Here is a 21,668-nt window from a genome sequence, read left to right as displayed (position 1 = left end):
GGGAGTGGGCAGAACCTTAGCAAATTCATGAATATGTCTTATGCAATATGAACCTTAATCTTATGAGGCCTAAGAAAGAACATAAAGATGACTTTGGGTCAGTTAAGGTCAGGTTTTCTGCCAAAAGTGAGTCAAATATTTGAATTGAAATTGTTATCTAAATTTTTGGTACACTAAGAATTTTGGATTTCAGAATTTCAGATATGAAATTGTGGAATATTTTAACATACTTAAGGCAAACAAAATTATGGAGTAATTTGTCCATTTGTTTACATTCAGCCTTTCCATAGCCTTGTATCTAATGTCTTTCTTAGAGAAAGCTAATGTTTGTCAGATAATATTCAATTCAATTGTTTTTCTCTTGTAATTGAGGATTTTATTGCATTATGTGTAGTATAATTACTGATACGTTTGTTCAGTTTACTCTCTCATATTTGCTTCCAATAAAAAGCTCCACTTATTATATTGTCTTTCTCTTTGCTTGTTTTTGGACAGATATGACTTTTTTGGGATAAGGTATTTATTTTGCTTGTTATTTGCCTTACTTTTTGAACACGAGGATTAATGTATTTCATCAATACTAGAAAATTCTTACAGTTAACTCTTCAAATATGGCTTCAGCCCATTCTTTGCTTTACATTTTTGAATCATAGATCCTTTTACTATGCTTCATATATTTTGTTTGTATGTTCATGAGATCTTCTTTTCTGGATTATCCTCCAGTCTATGTTTCTGTACTTCTATCTGGATATTTTCTTTAGGCCTATCTTCCCTGTTACTAATTCTCTCTCAGTAACATATATCAATAACCCTATTTCATAATGAAATTTTTTCTCCAAGTGAAATGAGTCACTCCGCATAAAAATGTGATTATACATAAATATTATGTGTGTGTTAATGTCATATGACTTTTTTTTCATTTTGTAACCAATATTTATTTTTTATTTATAATATGTATAATTTCTTTTACTGCTGTACTGGACCCAGTAATGTATCTTCTGCCCAATTTAATGGTTCCCATCTTCCGTTAGGGTCTATCCTTTGCTTAAAGGATTTTTCTGCCTCTACTTCTAATGCCCACTCACCTACTTCCACACAAGTTTGGGATACCTGCTACTACATAGCTGGGAAGTGGTGGATGAGGGCAGCTATTGGCACCATCACCTACATCAAATGCTGATGGATGCCAGAGCTCTGGTAGAGCAGGCCCCTGATGCAGGACCTGTGTAGGACAACAAAATCCAGCAATTCTGCCCTGAAGACAGCATGTTTCCTAAGTCACCATGTAGCGGCAGTGATTTAGGTCATAGGGTTTTTGTTTGGATTCAGTAAGCCAATGCATACAAAAGCACAAGAATAGTGCCTAGACCAGAAGAAGCACTCCATAAATGTTATATGTTGGAACTACTCTAATAATTACTAATTGCTAGACAGGTATTTTTGCAAGATAATTCATGAGTTCAATGCTCAACACCTAAAGTAAAGTTTAAAAAGATTAACAGCTATGTTTAAATGCTATGTGAGTACTATATTTCATAAATAATTTGCAATAAATCAGAATATTTTGGAGTTAGACATTAGTTTGCTGTAACGAGCTATAAACACTTTCATGAATTAACTTGTGTAGTTGTTTTATTTTCTGAAACACTATATACAAATACCATCTTAATAAATGCCCTCTTAATACAATCAATGTAAATATCACATCTAAGTCCTATAATACAGTGCAGGGATCAACTAGGAACTCAATGGCTCTTGCCTTTCCTAGAGTGACACTAGTTCTTCACCTTTCTTTTTCCAAAACATGAGCTGCCACAGCGTTTGTGTGCAAAGATGCTCATTAATATAGATGTATGGTAGACAGTGATAGATGAAGAAGTAGGGAAATTCTACATGGGATAGAGTAGGGTTTATTAAAGGCCATTTTGTTGGTATCAAATCCATATTTGGTCTTTTGCTTTCCATGTTGGCTTCTCTGCCTCTTTCAATCTGTCTTTGACCCTATGAGACATACTCAGTGGAGAAGTTTGTTTTCTTCAGAAACAGTTCAAATATTATATGATCTTCTTTAATTTTAAAATTCTTTTTTTAATAATATATTGTGGGTTTATTCAATTTATCCTTTCTCCTTTTTTTTGTTTTAATTTCTTATTTTTTATAAACATATAATGTATTTTTATCCCCAGGAGTACAGGTCTGTGAATCGCCAGGTTTACACACTTCACAGCGCTTAATTTTAAAATTCTTTTTTTTTTCCCATTTTATTTATTTTTTAGGCATAACAGTATTCATTGTTTTTGCACAACACCCAGTGCTCCATGCAAAACGTGCCCTCCCCATTACCCACCACCTGTTCCCCCAACCTCCCACCCCTGACCCTTCAAAACCCTCAGGTTGTTAACAGAGACATTCTTTTTTTTTTTAAAGATTTTAAAGATTTTGTGACAGAGATCACAAGTAGGCAGAGAGGCAGGCAGAAAGAGAGAGGGGGGAAGCAGGCTGAGTAGAGAGCCTGACGAGGGACTCTAACAGAGACATTCTAATGGGCACATATTTCATCATTAGTTTCAAAGCTGACCATACTCTATGATACCACTCTCCAAAACAAATCTGTTTTTAAAACATTGCCCCCTCAACGTACTCTTCCTAAGTGTTTATGCTCAGGGATGCTTGCATCTTTTTCTGATACAGTTAGTTAGGTGAAAAAATAGACCAGTATTGAAAGAGATATAAAGTATTTCTGGTCAGTCAACAAAATATATGCTGTTGACTCAACATGCATGAAACCATGATCTTCCAGAACTTTTCTATGTAGCCACACTACTAATATTATATAATCTAGTCCCCCTTTTTTTTTATTGCATTGCTCATATTCCTTGTAATTGTCTTAAAGTAATATACTACCTAGGGAAGAAATCTGAATGTATTGTGTCACTTATAAATTTTTCAATTATAACGGTGATGCTTAAAATGTCATGAAAAATGATGCATGTTTTTTTAATAAGAAAAACAAGGAAACTTCTTTTTAGTCACATTCAATATTCATGGGACATAATTCTTCCTTTCGATTATATATCAAAACAAAATACCAAGTACAACTATCACTATTGGTTTTGATCAAGTAACTAATTAGATGACAGGACAGCTACATGAATTATAGCTTGGAGTAATGAATATTCAATTTATTTTTGAGTTGTTTTAATTTTGTTATCAAATCAGTAAATGTTTTCTGATATGTCCAATGTAAATTATAAAATTGGTTTCACTTTATTGTTTTTTCACTTTATTCTTATAATGGAATTAATAACATATCTGTATTTATTATCACAACATGTATTTAAAAGCTAGATTTGAAGCAATAAATAAAAGCTAGATTCCATCAATTAAAATTTTGGAAAAGTTCAAATGATTTAAGCGGTGTGGATATGTGCATGTGAAATATAGATATATAGACACAGAAAAAACTAGTATTCAGAGCAAGGGGCTTAATCAGCAAACTTATTTAATATACGAATTATGCTTGAGCACAGCATTTAGTTTTAAAAGTATTCATCATTATTAAAGCAGTTGATAATTGAAAATATTTTAAAGAGTTAATATCTGTCTACATAGATTGGGGATAATTACTACAAAGTGGGGGAAAACAAATCTATTTCATTTAAGAAAGCCTTACTTCTGGAAAAATGAGTACAAAATAAGTATAGTTAACAATTTTGTTCTGTTTTTTTGTTGTTTTTTTTTTTTTTCCCCTGCTTCAAACTCTGGAATATATCTTTTTTTTTTTTTTTTTAAGATTTTTATTTATTTGACAGAGAGAGATCATAAGTAGGCAGAGAGGCAGACAGAGAGAGTGAGAGGGAAGCAGGCTCCCTGCTGAGCAGAGAGCCCGATGTGGGACTCGATCCCAGGACTCTGAGATCATGACCTGAGCTGAAGGCAGCAGCTTAAACCACTGAGCCACCCAGGCACCCTGGAATATATCTTTAACCATGATATATATGAACATCAGAGGTAAAAAGGCATACATTTAAAACTGAGATTTATTTTAAAATTCATTGTGTAAAAAAAAGATGCATTTTAACAACATGTAGCAGCTAATGGTATTTATACTAGTAAATACTGTGACTAGTGTATTTACATTTATTTTTTTTTAAGAATTTTTTTTTAAGATTTTATTTATTTATTTGACAGACAGATATCACAAGTAGGCAGAGAGGCAGGCAGAGAGAGAGGAAGGGAAGCAGACTCCCCGCCAAGCAGAGAGTCCGATGCGGGACTCGATCCCAGAACCCTGGGATCATGACCCAAGCCAAAGGCAGAGGCTTTAACCCACTGAGCCACCCAGGCGTCAAATATTTATATTTATATTTATTCATTTGTTAAATGAAATATATTTGTGAATAAGGGTGGGAGACATGGAATCATTAAAGATGTGGTTTAAAAAAAATAAGATGTGGTCATGCACATTTAAAAATATTCCAATATATTTATCAACTGTATGAGCCATCATAAGGTGTAAAGATGCTGGATTAACTCCCGGAAGTGACCAGAGTCTATTTTGGTTTATACCTAGAGGGTCCTTTGCTCACATTCAGTTGCTATAGTATGTTGCCCCATGTCTACCTCTCTTGCTAGCCAGATAATTGTGTTTAGATGACAAGCTGAAATCTTAAGGATATAGAGTTGCTATAGAAAAAAAAAAAGTGGCTGTTTTCTTATTGGAAAAAAAAAGGTATTAGACACATTGGAAGTTACATATTTATATAGCAGAGTAGAATTTAAGTCAATCTAAGCAAGGTTTTAATGCAAATGAGTTTTTAAGTTATGGGTTAATTTACTTGATAAACATTGCATGGATAATGGGCTGGATATTCTGATGTAGTAGGTTAATCTATTCATTGAATTATCCTCATCATGCTTCAGAGATAGAGGGATCTGATCCTTCCTATATATTCTCAGAATAAAGGGAGATTACCAAGCATAATTCACGGAAGCTCTCCTTCTTTGTCATGGAGCAGAAGGACATTTTCTACTCTTCTGTTTCTGAAATCATGGACATCTCTGTCAGTTGTGTATATATATAAATACAAAATACCGTAGGGGCACCTGGGTGGCTCATCGGTTAACTATCTGCCTTCAGGTTAGGTCATGATCCCAGGGTCCTGGGTGTGAGCCCTGAGTTGGGCTCCCTGCTCAGTGGAAAGTCTGCTGTGCTCTCTCCCTCTGCTCCTCCTCCTTCCCTCCCTCCACCCCACTTGTACTCTCTTGCTCTCTCTCTCTCTCTCTCTCTCTCTCTCAAATAAACAAAGTTTTTTTTTAAAAATTATCTATATACTTTGGAACTGTAGGAAATAAATTATAAATATTATTATATGGCCCTAGGAAATATATATATGAAAAAATATTCTGATTCTGAAAAATACAAGAACCAGACATTTATTTATTTTTCAAGTTTTTATTTAAATTCCAGTTAATATACAATGTAATATTAGTTTCAGGTGTAGAATTTAGCAATTCAACACTTCCATACAACAGCCGGTGCTCATCACAAGTGCCCTCCTTAATCCCCATCACATGTATAACCCATCCCTCCACTCTGCTAACCCTGTTATATAACCATCAGTTTATAGCTAAGAGTGGCCAAAAAAAAAAAAAAGTGTCAAATCAGAACCAGAATATTTCTTTCTGAGGAAATATATTCAAGATCCTGGTTGAACTTTATTATTTGCCAGGGGGGGAAAAAAGAAACATAGGAGAAAATACTAACATGATCTAAAATTTATTAACTTTTAATACACAATAAAATGATAACAATTGGCTCTATGAAGCAAAGCTTTCTCTAATCGTGATTTAAATTCTTCCAGGACTTAAGAGACTTCCCATACGTGAATAACTCACTTATGGTTACAGCACTCACTCTTCAGCAGTTATGGAGCTATGTTCTAACCTGACCATAAACTAAAAAATTATTTTGAAATGTTTGCAGTTGGACTATTGTTAACACATCTTAGTTTATTACATAAAAGGGAAGGAGTTACTCTGTGCTATAAGAAAACATTACATCAATTTAGAATTATGCAGCCCATTTCTTGTGCATTAGCAAAGTTAAAACACCGTTAGGTCAACCCTTTTTCTACATGTGTCCTAGATAACTTTGAGTGAGGGAAGTTATTAGTTTAATTTTTAAATTTATTGAATCATTTTCCTAGCGATGTCTGAGGTATGTGAGCTGGTATGATTCTCAGTGGGGGGCTAAATCAAAAAGGTTATTGCTTAGAAGATTATCATGACCAGTCAAGGCAGTTTTAAATTCAAGTACATTTTTACAGGTCATTGGTTCCTACCTAAAGTAATCTCTCTGAAGTTCAGTTCTGGGCAGGAAAAGGAGGGAGATACAAGAGTATCTCTTTCCATTTATAATCAGGCCTTAATTGATCTCAGCAGATTTCCTAATTGGAGAGTTTACCTCACGTAGGTCATCTGTTTCCTCATCTGTAGAATCTTGCTGTCATAATCAGCACTTTAGGTATTACACTGAGATGGCAGAAATTCCTTTCTTTTTGTATAAAAAGAGGAAGAATTATTACAGCTTGCTCTCAAAATAATACATTTGGCTTTGAGTGCCAAGCCACAAAGAAAGATAGTATCAGTTTTAAGGATACATTGCACTCTGAACAGAAAGAAAACATAGTATCTTATTAATTAAATACTATTTACATCTGCTCATACACTTAAGATTTGTTTGTTATCTCTTTTGGAGTAATTGCTTTTCATTGTTCCATGGAATAGATTCACCATGAATCTACAAATATTTTAGGTTAAGTGGGATAGCGAGGGGTCTAATAAAACTGAAGTCATAAACATTGTTTTGAGTAAAGTGTCTCTTGTATATTTTTCTATTTTTCTCTGCCAAATAGTTATTTTATAATAATCATATTCCATCAAAAATAAGGTAAAACATGATTCACTTATCCTAACTAGACTATTAAATAATAATAATGATAATTATTATTGATCTGTAGCCTGACTCTTTGAGCAGCTATGAAGTACTTGGAAAGAATCCTCCTTCCACATTTTTCCTAATGTAGATATATAGAGAGTTATTTCTGAGCTAGAGAATTAGTTCACATTTGAAGTATGGCATTGTATTTATGTTCAAATTCTTTTTATTGTTCTGCTTGTTTTTAGAAATTAATTTTAGTCCAAAATAAAATTGGACTTTGTTTTTTCCACATTTCAGTCATTCCACTGCTCTGTTGAATATATAGAGGGGAGAAATCCCGTGCGTCCTCCGATACGACTACTAGAGATGCCAGGTACAGTTATGCTAGTGTCTGTGCACAGATGTCCATGTGTGTCTGCAAGTTCTAGAAAAGTCAAGTTGTTTAATAAAAATTCAGATGTTAAGCTAGTAGCATTGCCTTTTAAAAAATATCTATAGCCAATGGATATATAAATGCGTCTGTCTATACTACTTGAACTGAAGAAATGGAAACTCAAACTAGCTCAAGTAAAAAACTGAAAAACCAAAAAACAGTGACAAAAAAAAAAAACAAACCACACACCCACCTTGTGTTTATGTTAATATCAGTGATGGTTCATCCACGGGGATCTCTCTCACCATTATTTCATATTAAGAGTATCAAGCGTCAGAAGCATTACTTTTTTCAACAGACTTTATTCTCAAGCAGACCATTTTTATGGAAATCTAAGCAAGGACCCTAGCAGCTCTAGGATTGCGTCTTGCCATTTCACTAACACCTACACAATAAGATTTTCATAGGGACTCCAACTCTGATTCTCCAGCTGGGAGCTCATTTCCCAGTCAATCCTTAGGGACTGTCAGTTTGACTAAATAGGCTGGGGTATATGTCTATTCCCAGAGGAGGAGCATCATGTCAATTCCACCCAAGTTACATGGATAGGAGGAATGGAAATGTGTTTCCCAAAGGGAAGTTTCTAGAACCACTACAAGAAGGCAGAAATATGGGGGGGATTGAATAAGTTTTACAGTCTAGCTGTTCAACATACACTCTTAATCTGGTAATTCAAATTTTAAAGACCCAATGACTAATTCCATGCATCTATTCCAAAAACTGAAAGCAGTCATGTCCTATATGCAGTCTCACCCAGTTACTGCGTCCCGGTCCAAGTCAGGAATCTCTAAATGAAATTCATACATTTACATCAGGTTCAGAGGTAGGTCCCCAAGACTCAGAAATGTGTGGCTAATAAATGATCTCCCACTCAACCACATTATGCTTCAGGATAATGAAAATTAAAGAATCACATTTTAAAAAAGAAACAATAGGAATGGCCTAGAATGGTCATTTGCCTTTGAGCATCAGTGATATCCTTTCACAAAAGAAAAGCAAAGACCCCAGAAAAATGCACTGTAACCAAATCAGAAGAGACCCCTAATTGTGGGGGGGAGAAAGGGGATAAAAACAGGTTCTGAAAAAAAAAAGAAAAAAAAAAGGAAAAAAAAAAGAAAAAAATTTAAAAAATAAAACAAATAAAAAAATATAAAAAAGAAAGAAAAAATATATATATTTAGATGAACTAGTCAAAAAACGTTAAAAAAGAAAAGGGTAAAAGTTTTAAAAAAATTTAGCAGAAGAAGAAAAAAGAAAAAAAAAATTGAAAAAAGAAAAAAAAATTGAAGTAGCCGCAAGACTAAAGAATCATGGGGAGAAAGCCATGCTGTGAAGTGTGTAAACCTGGCGATTCACAGACCTGTACCCCTGGGGATAAAAATACATTATATGTTTATTAAAAAAAAAAAATTTGGAAGGGGAGGCGAACCATAAGAGACTATGGACTCTGAAAAACAACCTGAGGGTTTTGAAGGGTCAGGGGTGAGAGGTTGGGGGAACAGGTGGTGGGTAATGGGGAGGGCACGTTTTGCATGGAGCACTGGGTGTTGTGCAAAAAGAATGAATACTGTTACGCTGAAAAAATAAATAAAATGGAAAAAGAATAAAAAAAATATATAAGTAAAAAAAAAAAAAGCAAAGATTTTGAGTCTGGTAGACGTAGTGCTTTTCTTGGACAGTCACTATAGCTCCCTTAATTCTTTTCTCTTGAAGGACTTTCCTTGTCCATTGTTCTCTGTGATTTTGATCAAATTGATATTGTTGAGTATTCTTGCTTAAGGGTGTACTGCTATCAGAGTCAACTTCATTTTAGTGTAAGTTTGGAGGTTCTGAATATTTCCATTTGTGTTTAAGAAATTAAGAGTCTCTGTTTTCTAGGCTTAGGGTATCTTCAGGAATAAAACACCCTTAAAAATATTTAGGCTTTCTTTTTACAAGCAGTTTTGAAATCGTACAAGACAGTGGTCAATGCCAGAAAGACTATAGCCTGGAAGAAGAGGAGAGGGAATTCTGTCATTTAGAGTTGATTGTTTTCCTAGCTCTCGGTTCAATGTCCTCCATCTTGAAATGGGACTCCATCAATTTAGAACTCTAGCTTGACAGGAAAAGGCAGATTTAACTTGTTAGTCTTTCAAGATAGATGCAAAGTGGTGGTTCTTTAATGAATATAGCAGAGTTTCATTATCCTAATTTCATCTCACTTTTCCCTAACTCCCTATTCTTTCAAATCCTCAAGATTGACTTTTAATATTCTTCTTCTGTTGGTCTGATGCAGAATTTGCCCCTTTATAAAATCTATATTTCTTTCATTCAGCTTTCAGTTGGGCTATGGTTTAGAGCATTCTTTCTTCTAGGGCATTACTGTAGGCTGCAGGAAATAACAAACATCCTTGAATATATTTTATAGAAATAATATCTCCTAAATATCAAACCCATTTAAATACTTGATTGAATCTCAAGATGAAACAAACCCACATCAAGCTGCTCTTTTGCTACTATGTAAGACTTGCAAACTTCCCAGCCATGAGTTAGGACAGCTCATCCTCCCTCAGACTCAAGCTTCAGTTAGTGAATTCCACATTTTAGGTCCTCTCATTTGCAACAAAATTCTTTAAGGAACCATATCTCTGTTAATAACAATATTTTAGTTGTGAATTTGTAAAACTGTGGTTCAAATAGATTTAAACAAAAGAAGAATGGAATAGTTTACTTAGATGAAAAGACAAAGGCAAAGGCTGGTTTTTAGGTAAAATGGTACCAACATTCAGCAAAGTCATGTCTCTGTAATGTGGCTGTGGTTTTTTTTTTTTTTTTTGAGTTGTGTCCATGTTTCAGTTGTTCCCCCTCAAATCCCAAGGTTGGCTCTCATGGTATTGTTCTCATTATTATCTTTAGAGGAGCAGGCTATCTTAATTAGACAGATCCTGTACCATACCGCTTAGAGACAGAAGGAAACTCCTCAACCCACCCAAATCATTACAGGCTATGAATAATAATAATAATTTATTCTTTGGATTGCAGAAAATTCACCTAAGATTTGGACTAGAAAAGAAGAAGAAACGTTCCTCAAAGGTAGATACATTGAAGGTGCATCATTCAGGCACAAAGTTGTGTAACATAACAGCATATTCTGTTGTTGCTCTTATTTTATCTTATTGTTTAAAAGTGTAGGTGAATTATGTGTGTGTCACTGTTGAATTGCCAAAAGGAGAGTTTCCAGAGAATAAAGTATCTACATTTGATGGGAAGTTCATATTCATTGCATATTCTTAGTTGAACTTTGGTGTGCAGAAGTGGCAGAAAAGCTGAAAGCCTGTATTACTAGACCCCCTTAGAGCTAGATTTTGAAATGCAAATAAGAGCCTGCCATTTGTATGCACTAGAATGAGATTTGTAAGATGAACGTGAGATGGAAGACATCTTCCTGCTTTGTTTTTTGTCTTGGCTTGCTGTTGCTGCCGTCGTTTTGTTCGGTTTTCTGAGAGAGGACAAAGAAGTCCTGAACCTCCAAAGGCAGCAAGGTAATGGTGGTTTTATTGAGCACTCTTTGTGTGGTAGCCAGCTTTGATTGACAGGCCTTGTGGGGTGATGGGGCAATCTGATCCCTGGAGGACAAACTGTGGTGTGTATGCTTGGACTCAGTTTGGTTAGTAGAGTCCTGCTGACTCCAGTTCCTCTCACCCTTTCAGTGATTTTATAAGCATTTATGTTCCTGTATAAACCGCACTTCTGATGAAAATATCTCCAGGGTTTCATTTTCCTGCACAGAACTCTAAATGACACACAAATGTTTTTCTTCATAGGAAAATTGGGTTGTTGTAACTAGAAAAAAGAAAAGGAATGGATACTGGGCAAGAAAGACATTTCAAGTTACAAATAAGATATTTCTTATTTTATTAATTATCTTTATTTATTATTTATTATTTATTATCTTTATTAATAAGATATTATTGTAGTGTGTGACTGTGTTATGTTGTCTTATTAGTGAGAAACACTAATGTGTAAATTTGCCAGCAACTTCTTTGATGTAGACAAACCAGAAAATCACTTTGGAATCCCCTTCTATAGCTTGAGGAACTCGTAGGCAGTTACCGACTTTGGTAAATGTGAATGTGTTGCTTTACGTTGCCTGGAATGCTGGAGTCTTCTCCTTGAGGATGGGTGGATAAACCCATATACAGAATAAGAAATCTTTTGGGAAGAAAATATGTTCTACTCTGACCCTTCCATGTGAAACTTTTAACTGCATCTGAATCTTCTAGATGGATTAAAAGAGTGTGTCTTGAAAGAAGAAAAGTTGCTCCAAAGTAAGGGTGAAGGAAGGTAGGACTGGTGATACACGCTTGAAACCCACACCTCAATGGTCAATTAGAGGGACATTCCACTGGCTGCCAAGGAATGCCAGATAGACTGCAAACCTGGCAAGTTGATTTTTGACCATTTTCAATTTAAATATTAAAGTGTGTCTGCCTTTATTTGTTCTTCAGTTGGAATTAAGTAGGTCTTCAGGAGTCAGGACACCCTCAAGGTACAGAAGATCCCAGTTATCTACATTTAGAGAATGATTTCACCACTGAGACTAACAGTATTAACGGTGATATCAACATGTGTAATGTAGTCCTTCTAATGTTCTTGCGACTCTTGGGTTTCACTCAGTCCTAGGAAGGATGTACGAAAGTCCTCTTTTAACTGCATGTGAGAGATGAAGAAATGGAGGCAAGAGGTAATGACGCACTTGCCCGAGGCTGCAGATAATTAGTGACAGAATTAAGCAGAGCTACCAGATTTCCTGATTAGCATCTCCGTGATCTCTCCACTGGCCCATTTAGTTAAGGACTCAGAATATTTTGTCTGACAGCTCTGACGATCCTTATTTTGCCACTTAGTCATTGCTTGACCTTGGGCAAAATGTTGAATTTCTCTAAACCTCAAAATCTTCCAAGGCTGTATGAATGAATGAATTTAATTGTCCATTTTTCCTTTAATAGAATCCATTAGCTTCTTGTCACGATAGTCTCTTTATCATCCCAATACACATCTTAAGCATCCTACTTCTAGCAAACCTTCCTGCTGCAAGTCTTGCTTTGAATGTATTTCTTTTTGTTGCTCCCAGTATTGTAACCTTCTACCCGTTTATTATTTCATTCAAAAAGTATTTATCAGGGGCGCCTGGGTGGCTCAGTGGTTAAAGCCTCTGCCTTCGGCTCAGGTCATGATCCCAGGGTCCTGAGATTGAGTCTCGCATCGGGCTCTCTGCTTGGCAGGGAGCCTGCTTCCCCCCTCTCTCTCTGCCTGCTTCCCTGCCTACTTGTGATCTTTGTCTGTCGGATAAATAAATAAAATCTTTAAAAAAAAAAAGTATTTATCAGGCACCAGCTGTATGTCATGAGTATTTCTAGACCTGCTTGAAGCATTAGGAGGCATTACCAGATACCCATCCTGCTTTCATAGAATTTATAATCCAGTCAGGAAAAAAGGTTAAAGTATATGCTAGTATTATCCAAAACATGAATAGTAGCTGTAGAATACAACTTCAGAACACCAGTCTTATTTCTTTTATTCAACAGTATAATTCACATTTTTTTTAAAGTAAAGCTGTTTTTTCTATATAGAATTATTATACTGTTCACATGCCTGGAATAAACAACTGGTACTAAGGGCATAATTTTCAACCAGGTAACAATTACTTTGCAGAATGGGGAATTTGTATTACATCATTTTTAGTTGATGACCAAAGTATTCCCTCTATTTGAGGGAATCTAACTATAACAGAGCAGATTTTTTAAATGGAAAAAAAAAAGTTAAGAACAAGCAGCAAAGTATAAGGTAATTCAGAACTTGAAAATGAATAAATTGGGTCTACGTTTTCATGCATATTTTAAATATTCATAATAATTCATCTCTTTCAGTAATTATATGATTCCTAATGTTTTTTGCAAATCTTTGCTGAGCGAATCACCAACAGATTTATATCTCATGACTTGCTGTCATTTCAAATTTAATTTTTATTGCACAGGATTATTTGAAATTAAGAAAAATAATTGCAACAGTGTTCTCATTTTAATTTCAGTTATGTACTCATCAGACCGATATTATGAATTTCAAACTTCTTTCTAGTGATTGAAATTTATAAGTAAATAAAATAGTCACCAGCGTTGTCTTTTTTTAGTGATGTCAACTACTTATTCTTTTGACTTTTTCAACATAAATTTGATTTCATCTTTATTTAAGCAAAACTCTACCCTAAAATGTGCTCTTCTTAAGGATACAGTAGTGTGGGGGCGCCTGGGTGGCTCAGTGGGTTAAAGCCTCTGCCTTTCGCTCAGGTCATGATCCCGGGGTCCTGGGATCGAGCCCCGCGTTGGGCTCTCTGCTTGACAGGGAGCCTGCTTCCTCCTCTCTCTCTCTCTCTCTGCCTGCCTCTCTCCCTACTTGTGATCTCTATCTGTCAAATAAATAAATAAAAATCTTAAAAAAAAATACAGTAGTGTGTGTGTGTGTGTGTGTAGTTTTTGTTACATAAAAGGAAAGCTAAATACATTTTGAAAAGGCAAATTTTTCAGGTTCTAAGAACTAATCAAGAAGTGTTTAAATTGACTGTCACATCTCTATCAGTCAATCTGAAAGTAACCAGAAAGAAAAATGATTTAACTGTGTACCTACTATAATGTGGGGTGGACCAGATCGCTTTTATTCATTTGTTCTATATCCTATAATCAGGAGACTACAATTTCCTCATAAAAGGTGAAGTGAAAAGTTTAACTTTGCCCACTATATGAGATAAATTAAAAGTAATCTGTAACTCCACATAGTGAATACACTCTGTATGTGTGCATTGATTTTCCTTCAATATTTACATGACTACATGGCAGGGACCGTGATCAACAGTACATGGGAATAAGCACTAGACATCTGCCTCCCTTGAGTACTAATCCTGTACCTATTTTTACCTTGAGTTTGCGTCAGCCAAAATTAGTTGTAGAATAATGAAGGTTTCCATACCTCAGATGTTCTGAGAATTGTCCTTAAAAATCTATAAAGCAAACTGAACCATTTTTAAAGTGAATAATTATTACAAATATTTATTCACCATTTAGTAAATTAATTATCCTCTCGGTAGTGTCCTTTGCTCCCTTATTTCAGTGAGCGTTCAGTCTCACCAGAATTCTCAGGGCTTACCCCAGATGTGAGCACGTTGGAAATAATTACATGGACATGTAGTCGGTGCCACGGTGAATTTCTGTTTGCTAGGTTCAACTGAGCTCTGGGTGTTGTTTCTGATACTTTGATTTCCCTCACCTCCACACTGTCTGTTGCAAAACATTCTCCACCCTTCTCAGAACTCTGGATTTGCCCTCTTTTTTTTTTTTTTAAGATTTTATTTTATTTATTTGACAGAGAGAGAGATCACAAGTAGGCAGAGAGGCAGGCAGAGAGAGAGGAGGAAGCAGGCTCCCTGCTGAGCAGAGAGCCCGAGGCAGGGCTCGGTCCCAGGACCCTGAGATCATGACCTGAGCCGAAGGCAGCGACTTAATCCACTGAGCCACCCAGGCGCCCCTGGATTTGCCCTCTTTGATGACAATCCTGTGTCCTCTTCTTAAAGCAAATGGGTCATCAGTTGGCAGTTCCCTGGATTTTCAAACGTATGTTTGCTATAACTATCAATCTCCTGTTAAAAAGGAACAACTGCCTTTTATACTATTTTCTATTCCAAATATCCACCTTTTCCTTCCCTTCAAGGATCTCTCCTTATTTTGTAGTTGGTACAAACCCCAAAAGGGGTTTCTTGGCCTCCAGGGTAAAGTGTATCATGGTGATAGACCTCTGAAACTATATCCCTACACCAGACAAGGTCTTAAGTCAAGAAAAATATTCCATTCTGGGAAGGGGAGCAGACTAGTGTCAGACTTGAGGTTCCTAAAAGTTGCAAGGCTTATGGTTCCCATAATATCTATATTTGATTCATTGCATGGCCCCTGGAAGCATTCTATAGACTTCAAGAACAACAGTAGACCACTGCAGCTGCTGGGTCAGATGTATCTTTGCTAGAGCTGATTACCTCAGACCCAGGTACATGGTAAATGATTATAGCTTTGGTGAATGTGTTCTTTTCTATTCTGACCAGGAAAGAAAATCAGAAACAGCTCACATTCACCAAGCATGAATAAATGTGCACATTTATAGTTCTTGGCTGGGGCTATATTAATTCTTCCATTCTCTGTCATAATACAGTCCAAAGAGATATGGACCATCTGGACATCCTGCACAACACCACATTAAAGCACCATAGCGAAGACATCATACAAATTGGACCAGATGATCAAGAAGAATCTATCACATTAGATGAATTGCTAAGAACATGCACTCCAGAGGGTGAAAGAGACATCTTAAGAAAATTTCAGAAGTCCAGTGGTTAGGAAAAAAGAATTGTACTGCGTTTTGCAGTTCTTAACATAAAGAAGGAAGTATAATGCCTAGTATGCCTCATCAGATTATGGAGGCTATATACCCCACACCTAGAAACACTCTCCTGACCCATGTACCAGAAACAAAAGGCTACCAACTTTTGCTATGGAGTATAAGATCCTGCAGATCGAGGCTGAAGTGCAAACTAGCACTTGGACCAGTTGATCCAGAAAACACTTGGAGCTTAAATGAATCCGTGGCAGGGCAAGATGTAGTGTGGAATGTAAAGCAAGCCTCAAGAGAGAGAACATAGATCACCAGTGGTCTGGAGCAAAGTTATGACATCTGCAAGGGCAGATTATACACCTTTTGAAAATAGCTCCTGGAATTGTACCAGGCCTGTGTAGACAGAGTACCTGACTGCAGGGCACCAGTTCACCAGGTACCCAAAAGTACTCTTCACGAGTGAGAACTGCAGAGTCTCATGGTACAGACACTCTACTCAAGTTTATGTGCTAAGAGACTGGTCAAACTTGAGCAAGACTTTTAGCAGCCTGAGGATGTGTCTCTGGGAAAACCCTGTCCCCTTCGGAGTTCCTGTCTGGAAAATAAGTTAGGGATGTCAAAAGAATTTCTGGTTTGTTCCAGCCAACACATGACAATAGACCCCTGACCTCTTAGAGCTTTTACTGAAAATGGCTTACAATTGTGAACTCTCTTTCTGCCCTTTGACACATATATATGCATCTCTTATAATTCAGGATTATCTTTTTCAAGGACCTAAAATGTAATCAGAAAGGAAAGGGCCTCTGTATTCCAGTGTCTGTGGGAAGATTGAATCCTAACTTCCTTACTGGCCATGGAGTACACACCCCTGGCCTAATCCCATTTAAACTGACCAACCCTTTGAAACTTTTCTTTTGAATCTCCCTTCCCCCTCCCTACTCCCTTATTCTCTCTTCATCAATCCCATAACCTCAGCACAAGATGGAATGGAGCTCCATTTTTCCCCTTACTGTCAGTAGTTAACGGAATAAAATGTTTTCACCACTTTACTTGAGGTTTGACTTATCTTCAACGTGAGTTTTGGCAGGTATGTTCTGTCAGATACACAATTCTATAAAGAAAGGTAGAACCAGGCAGATATAGCATAAAATGAAAGAATTACATTCAGGTTCAAACCAAGCATGACCAGAAGACACTAGAAGCTGCATGAGCAAGTAGCTTTTAAACCCTCATGTTAGCCACCAAATTTGGACTGTGCCCCTTCCACAGCTGACACCTGGGACCGTATGGGAACTTCCTTACATCCCCTGTCATCTCAGTATGCAGCTGTTAGCAGAAAATGGATTGTGGCTGCCATGCAGCCATGCAAAGATGATGAGGGAAAATCCTCCTAATAGGGCACCGGTCATCAACTTTGTGTAAACAGGAAAGTCACATAAGATTAGGATATTCACGGCCTCCTGGATAGTGGCAAATAAAGAGCCTTTCTAGGCAGAGGTCTTCTGGAAGGAATAATTTTGGAAGATCTGGGACAAAGTGATTTGGGTCTAAAGGCAGATTCTAAAAATGGAATGGAATGGACAAGTCTGAAAATCTTTACATCATGCGTTAATGTCCAGCAAAGAATATCCATCGTAGAATAGGCACTGAACAACCAGTGAGATAAAATGACTCAGACCGCTGATACCAGTCAGCCTCCATTTCAGCCTCCATCTCAGCCACCCCAGCTCTGTGCAGACACCACGAGCACATGAGTAAAGCGGCCGTGGTAGCAAAGAGACTGACAATATGTGCTTTTCGGATACTAAATGCAAGGTTGAATGCCCAGCCTATGAGAAACAGAGACCAGGGCTGAGCCCTGACCCCTTACTTGCTTAATCCCTCTGTGAGACATTCAGTCACCTGACGGCAAGTTGATTACATTGATTCCTTCCACCCCAGAAGGGCCAGAAATTCATTTCTCTAAGAGTACATACACATTCTGGGTAGTCTAGCCAACACCAGTATCTGAAAGTTTACCAAGTGTTTTATATCCTGGAAGAGTTCCCCACGTAACATTTTATCAGACAAGGACAATATCTTACAAAAACAATATGTGGGTATGGGGCCATGGCCCTGAAGTTGTGAGCCTAAAAGAGTTTTGGGGATGCCTGCTAAAACAACAACCAAAGCATGGCCTTGGAGGAGGTGTTTTAGGAGCATGCATGTCATACAAAAGATTCAATATGTACTTGAAATCACTAAATTTCAGGCGGCATTCTGTCCTCCATAGGAAAAATACGTGGACTTGGGAAGCAAGAGGGAAAGCAAGAGTGGCTCTCTTTATCATCACGTCCAATCACATACTTGGGGAGTTCATATTTAATCATCTCCATAACCCTGGGCTCTGCATAGTGAGATGAATCAGTTTCAGAAGAGACTCACAGTCCTTCAGGGAACATAGCAAGAGGCCCACTAAAGTATGAACTATAGCTGCTTCCTGGATGCCGTGTCTGGGACCGGATGGCAAGACAGTGAGTCACCATCTTTGTAGCACAGGACTGCTGTCACAGAGTAACAGAGAAGAATATATGGCAGATAGTCTACTTGAGCAAGCCTGGGTACTCCCTTATTTTTCTTTTTTTTAATTATGACCTATTTCTTTTTTTTTTTTAAGAGCAGTTTAAGGTTCACATCAACATTAAGGGGAAGGTACAGAGATTTCCCACTTACTCCCTGGCCCCACACAAGCACAGCCTCCCCCATTATCAACGTCGTCTCAGAGTGGGACATTCCTCACAACCCATGAACCGACCCTGATACATTGTAATTATGGGAAGTTCATAGTTTATATTACAGTTTGCAGTTAAGCATTGAACATTCTATGGGTTTGGACAAATATATAATGAAACGAATCCATCATAATGGTATCATATATTTTCATTGTCCTGAAAATCCGTTGTAATCCATTTATCTCTCCCATCCCTAACCCCTCGAAATCCCTGATCTCTTTCCTGTCTCAATAGCTTTGCCTTTTCCAGAATGTCATGTAGCTGGAATCATACAATATGTAAGCTTTTCATATCGGATTCTTTTACTTACTGATAGGCATATAAGGTTTTTCCATGTCTTCACATTCCTTAAGCATATTTCTTTTTAGCACTGAAAAATACTCCATTGTCTTGATATAACACAGTTTATTTATCCACTTACCAAATGAAGGATGTCTTGGTTGCTTCCAAGATTTGGCACTTAGGAATAAAGCTGCTATAAATATTGTGTGTGGGTTTTGTGTGGACCAAAGTTTTCTATTCCTTTGGTAAATGCTAAGAAGTGCAGTTGCTGGATCATATGGTAAGGGTATGTTTAGTTTTATAAGAAACCAACTGTCTTCTAAGCGGCTGCACTACTTCTCACTCCCCAAGTGACTATGCTATTTTTCACTTCCAGCAGCAGTGAGGAAGAGGTCTTGTTTCTTCACATCCTTGTCAGTGTCCAGTGGTGTAGTTAGTTTTCCAGGTTTTGGCCATTCTACCAGGTGTATAGTGATATCTCATTGTTTTACTTTTCATTTTGGTGATGACGTTTTTCCTGCTTCAGCTTCTAGGATAGGTGAAATGGCATCTGATTAATCAGTTTTGGGTCTTATTAATTTGGAGAATTGCTGTTCCTTTCTCTCATCTTCTGATATTCCCATTAAAAATATGTTACACATTTTCTAGTTGTCTCCTGGTCCCTGAATGTTCTGTGCTGTTTGTTTGTTTGTTCATTTTCACCCAGTGTTTGTTCACTTTGTTTTTGGTTTTGAAGAATTCTGATCATGTATCTTTGAGTTCAGAAATTCCATCATCAACTATCCCTGGTCCATTATTAAGCCCATCAGAGGCAGTCTTCATTTAAGTTACAATGTTTTTTTTATCTCCAGCATATTTTGTTGTTTTTTTGTTCCTTCTTGGGATTTCTGTGTCTCTTCTTACATTGCTCAACTGTTTCTGCATGCTGTCTACCGTAGCCATTAGAGCCCAAAGCATATTTATCATAGCTGTCTTAAAGTCTCAGTCTGATCATTTTGACAACCCTGCCATGTCTGGTTCCAACACTTGCTCTCTTTCTGTTCAAATTATGTTGTTTTACTTTTACTAGGCTGTGACTTTTTTTCTCAACAGCCAGACCTGGGGCACCAGGTAAAAGGAACTGCCACAAATAGGTCTTTAGTAATGTGGTGGTGAGCTGTGGGGGCAGAGGAAGCATTCAATAGGCCTGTGACCAGGTCTCAGTCTTAGAGCGAGCCTCTGACTCTGGACTGTGAACTTCCTAAGAGCTTCTTAGTGTTCTTCTCCCTCCTGAGGTGGGACAGAATGGCTCCAGAGTTGGCTAAACATGCATATTTCCCTTCGCCCACACGGAAGGCCAGAACTGACTAGAGCTGGGTGTCTCCGTTCCTCTGGGGCAGTCAGGCTCTGACAACACTCCATCAGGTCAGGCTCTGGTTAACACGTTTCTCCTAACATCTTGCCTTGTTCAGAAGAACAGAGTGCTCTGGCAAATTTCAAAATGGCTCCCCCCCCCCCGCGAAGCAGGAAGGGAGTTTTCCTCTGATATTTACTGTGGGGACCTGGTCACGATCCTGGAGGTAAACCTTACCATATTGTGCCCCCCAACCTATGAATGCATCCCCCTGGAGTTTGTAACTCTTAGGCTTCTCCACACTGAGCTCCCAGCCGTTTGTCAAATACAGTTCAGGTTTTCCTACTGTGGGCCTGGTTGCTGTACTGGTTTGCCCTCATGATTCTGTTCTGGTTAGCCTCAACTCTGCATAATTGCCTGTGTCTCCAATTGCTGGGGGCATCGCTTTGCCCTTTGTCCTCTCCTCACTTCCAGATCCAAGAAGAATATTGATTTTTCAGTCTGTTTACCTTTTTCCTTGTTAGTGGAGTTGTGACTTCCAAGGCCCTGACATGAGAATTGGAAGCCAGATGTGTCTCTCATCCAATTTTGATCATAAATGTATAAACATTGCAGTCCTGGTCTGAAAAGGGCATGGTGGTCAAGGTGTTAGGCTATGAAAAGTTTGGTCACATCTCCATGTAAACCCCTGTGCTGTAGAGGTAATAGCTGATGGCTGGAAGAGTACAGAATGATAATAGAGATAGGAACTTTAGATGTAAGCTGGAGGGGGTATGAGTTCCCACTAAACTCTTTTTTTTTTTAAGATTTTATTTATTTATTTGACAGACAGAGATCACAAGTAGACAGAGAGGCAGGCAGAGAGAGAGAGGAGGAAGCAGGCTCCCTGCTGAGCAGAGAGCCCGATGTGGGGCTCGATCCCAGGACCCTGAGACCATGACCTGAGCCAAAGGCAGAGGCTTTAACCCACTGAGCCACCCAGGTACCCCCCTCCCCCACTAAACTCTTTTTTAAAGTTCCTCCAAGAAAAAAAGTCTTGCCAGTATCCTAGAGAATCTGTCCCCTAAGAATTAGACACACTCACTACCACCTTCTCACCTGACACGTTCAGCACAGAGATTCAGAGTCTGGGCCCAGAGATCCCGACCTAGAACTCCTCTGGCAGTCCACATGGGCCATTGTACAAAGTCCATCCCTGGTCACTCATTCAGGAAGTGAGGGAGGGATAACCCTATTGAGCACAATGATGAGCCACCCAGATTCGCTAGCATGTACCACTTACTGTATAGTTGCTCTGAGGGCTGTTGAAAACCCTTCAGGAACTGCCTCAAATGCAGAAGAAGAAGTACCTTTCTATAGTTATCCTCTTCTTGAAACAGCCAACAACTAATGACTCGTCAGAGAATAGGTATAAAAATCCAGCCATTTTAGCCCAGCAATGGGCCATTTTCACTCCAGAGATTTTTGGATTTAGCTGAAGATGTAGTAAGTATT

This window comes from Meles meles, chromosome 2 (assembly GCF_922984935.1).
Source record: "Meles meles chromosome 2, mMelMel3.1 paternal haplotype, whole genome shotgun sequence".
In the NCBI taxonomy this organism is placed as follows: domain Eukaryota; kingdom Metazoa; phylum Chordata; class Mammalia; order Carnivora; family Mustelidae; genus Meles; species Meles meles.
Note: the sequence above shows the minus strand (reverse complement) of the source record.